The following is a 4186-nucleotide window of genomic DNA, read 5'->3' on the forward strand; positions in this document are numbered from 1 at the left end:
ACAGGAAAACCGGAGGAAAGAGGGTCAGACTGGCTGCACCGGTGTGGGCTGTGGGGTGGGGGCCAGGCAGGATGAGCAGGATTCAGCGCCAGGGAACTGCGTGTGGGAAGGCCTCAGAGGCTTGGCTCCTGTCCTCCTGTAGCCCTGGGGACCTATCTGCACAGGCCTGCCAGGTCAGTCGGAGCCCCGGGCCCAGCTATGCTCCCCAAGACTTGCTTATTGTTCAGACTAGGCTCACACTGTGGTGGATTCCAAAGGAGGGAGACTAGCAAACCAATGGGTGGCCAGCCCTGGCCTAGCCTTCTCTTACACTGGAAAGCAAGTCCAGTCAACCCTTTAGACAGAAGTTCTGGTTAATTAAAAAACTCCAGTGAAAACCAGAATTTACCTTTAAACTCAGTGTACGATAGAACAATGATGGCAGCTGACATTTATGGATTCTGTCCTAAGCTCAGAGTTGCAAGGAACAGAGACTAATTTGAAGACATTTCATGGAGTGGGAGTGTGTGACCACGTTTTGTGGGGAGGAGGGGCAGTTATGCAGCAACAAGCAACCCCCTTCGTATGGGCTAAGACACAAGAGAGCTTTGTTCTGTGTCTGACCACCATACTCCCAGCTTTCAGTTAAATCGTCTCATCTTGGGTTTTCTGAAAGCAGTCACAGCTGCAAGATACAGAGCAGGGGCTTGGAGAGAGGAAGCCCTGGAATCTCTCTTCTGGTCCAGGACTCACATTTTCCTTACAGCACCAGGCTCTTGAACTTAATGGGGGAGGGGGACTTGGCCAATCAGAGCCCCGCATTCTTGACTATGTGATTGGGTCAAGAGTAGGCACGTGACCCAATCTGGGCCAATGAAAATCCTCTGGAGTTGCTAAGTGGATGGGAAGAGGTCTGGAACTAGGAGGCCATCTTGCCACTCAAGGCGACCTTCCTTTGAGGGAGGTCCTTTGGGGGGAGGGGGGAGGTTTGCAGGGAAGCAGAGCCAGAGGTGAGGGGAGGCAGCCTTGTGATTTGTTGAGCTGCTGGATCTAATCAAGCCCAAGACCAGATTACTAGGAATTTTCCGGATGCTGGAGCCAATTATTTTCATGTTTATTTAGACAATAGGGTTTGGATTTCTCATAACTTGCTGCCGAGAGAGTTACGGGTGTCATATGTGCCCATCGAAGAGCCTCTGGTGGTCTCCTGGACTCATTCAGGCCCTTCTCTTTAAGGTCTGTAAATCTACAGTGGCATGGCTGGCTGGCTGGCATGTGGTTCTGGTGGTGCCAGGGCTGGCTGTGGTCTCAATTCCCCCAGAATCCTAACTTCCATGGCAACCTCCTTCATTACTTGCTGCCACCAGTCGCATAGAATTCCGCTTATTAATCAGCCTGGCAACCTCAGAACCCCCAAGTGCAGGTTGGTTTGGGGTGGACTGGCTTGACTCTGGCCTCTAGGAGCTCCCAAGAGCACCTTACACCTTCTGGAGGCAAGTGAACTCTACCTGAGCAAGATTCACTCCTAACATGATCAGATAGAGGGTACAAGCTGATGCTCCTGGTCCACAGAGTATTAGCAAAAGCTTGAATCCTTGTACACATGAGGATTTCCGACTTGTTGAGCAACAGGATGATTTGGCAAAGTTGGGCCCATGTCTGTGCAGGGCAACAGCAGTCTGCTAACCTCTTTGGGTGGGGCAGCTTCACCCTGTATCTTTACTCCTTTCAGTATCAACCTTGGCCTCCTATTTGTCTGACCTTGAGACCCTGCTGGGAATTCAGAGCTGAACCAGAGCTTGCCTAGCAGGGTCTTGGATGAGAGAGGTCAGGATTAAATAAACAAGAAGGAGAGAAGGAAGAAGGCATTGAGGAGGGGGTAGACTGGGAGGAACCCAGACCTAAGCATTCCCCAGAGACCAGCACAGAGTCTGGACAGCCAGGTTTGCTGACTAAATAAGTGCATGGATGAATGTATAGGGGGCAAAGGTGAGAGGTACAGAGAGCCTTTTCCAGATGGTGATGAGAAGCTGAAGAGCCCCGGTGCGTGGAATGGAGGGCACATTCCTTTGCTGAAGCCTACATGGGGCTGGTACCAGGGTCACAGAGGGCTAGGCACAAGTAGACTCCACAGTCAAGGCTGGGGCTTCCCCACCTCCCACGCTCCCACCCTCTCTTCTCTGTCTGAGAGCCTCTCTACCTTCAACGTTTCACTGAATTATTTTTCCCACTTAAATCTGTTTGTTTAAAAAGGGAAATCTACTGTCCCTATCCTAAATGAAAAACCTACATCACCAACCACAAAGAGAAGGGAAGCTTCAAAGAGTTGATAACCACAGACAGGACAATGTGAGACAGGCCATGAGCCTGAGGCCTGGTCTCTTTCTGTTTAATACAGGAGATGACGGTATGATTCCATTTATACCAGGTAGTAGGGTAGTCAGATTCATAGAGACAGAAACAAAGAGGGCATTTGCCAGGGCTGGGGAGCGGGAATGGGAGTTGTTATTTAATGGGTACAGAGTTTCAGTTCTGCAAGATTCAAAAGTTCTGAGGATGATTTGTGGTGATGGTTACACAATATTGTGAATGTAATTAATGCCACCAAATTAGACATTTAAAAATGGTTATGGTGGTTAATTGTTAGGTGTATTTTACCACGTCTTTTAGAGGAATTGAGTAGACATTAGAGAGGTGTCAAAGCCATCTCTTTCAAACTGAGACTTTCTCCTTGATTGATCAGAACATGTGAAGAATTGAAAAGAGAGCGACGCACTCACCGTGTGACGTGGTATTGTTTCAAATCAATATGCAAAACTGTGGTCAGAGGAAGAAAAGGGATAAGCCAGAAGTTTAAGAAGGTGTGCAGAAGGGCAGCCCCTCTGTAGTGTGGGTGTCCATGTGTCCTGCCATGAGGCCCTGAGCTGCTGCAAGCTGTTGTGAACCTGTGCTGAGGAGACACAGGTCCCAGCTGCACGGTTCCTAGCCCAGCATGATCTTGGGAAAGCACTTCACCTCCTGCTCCCTCAACTTCCTCCTCTGGCCAAGAGGAGAGGAAAGGGTGGACATGAGGTTGTAGTGGGGCGCTGTGTGGGAGAGCGCTCCGCAGGCTCTGTCCCCTGGCTTCCACAAGGAGCCCCTTTGGGTTCTCTCTGGTCAGTTTTGCTGGGGAGATCTATGAATTTGGTTCCAGTGTCTGGGACAGTTAGTTGGTCAAACTCCCTGCTTTCAGGTCCTTCGTGATGCTGGCCAATGGAGGAATCCGAGATCTTGCCGTTATCTCTTTAAGTGTGATTTCAGGGATTTCAGGGATTTTAAGTGATTTCAGGGATGAATTCTTCCTAGGAGCGTGAAGGTTGAACAAGCATCCTGTTCTCGAGATGCTCACGCCCAGTGGAGGAGAAAAGCAGCCCACCTGTCCCCACAGAGCAGTAAGAAAAATGCAGGGAGGGACACATCTGGCAGCAGGGGTCCTGCTCCAGCTCAGGGAGGGGAGGGGGCAGAAAGTGGGGTCACCAAAACCGTCTTTGTCAAGGTCTCTAACACCCTCCCTCTTGCCAACTCCAAAGGGCACTTTCCAGGCTCCGTTGCTCAGCACTCTTGTGAGTGTCGGGGTGATAGCTCACTGCCCTCCCCCGAGGACACCACTGCCCCCTCCGGGTGTCCCTCCTCCTTCCCTGGTGCTCCTCCTCACCACCTTTGCTCTTCCTTTTCTCAGGCGATGTGGTTGTTCTTCCTCCCTGGGCTGTCTTAACACATCCAGCTCACACCGCTGCCCAGCCCCCTGGACCACTGCACGCGGCAGTCTCCCAGGCTCTCAGTGTAAGGTGCCCAGAAGTGAACTCTGGTTATCCCCTCCCTGCCTCCAAGTTCCTCCACTGGTGCCACCATTCATTCAGCTGGTTAAGCCACAGACCTGATATTCATCCTTCATTTTTTCCTTTTCTCTCATCCTTTGTACTGCATGCATCAGCCAAGCCCAATAGCTCTCTGCCCCCCAAATATCTCCAATTCATCTACTTTTCTGCTTCTCTACCCCATGCTGGAGGGAGGCCGCTGTCTGCTTCCTGGACAGGTGCAATGTCTCCTGAACTACTTTCCCATCATCACTGCCTCTTGGCAGTGGAATGGCTGCTGCTGCTGCTGCTGCTGCTAAGTCACTTCAGTCGTGTCCGACTCCTGTGCGATCCCATAGACGGCAGCCCAC

This window comes from Bison bison, unplaced genomic scaffold (assembly GCF_000754665.1).
Source record: "Bison bison bison isolate TAMUID 2011002044 unplaced genomic scaffold, Bison_UMD1.0 scf7180017864297, whole genome shotgun sequence".
NCBI classification, from domain to species: domain Eukaryota; kingdom Metazoa; phylum Chordata; class Mammalia; order Artiodactyla; family Bovidae; genus Bison; species Bison bison.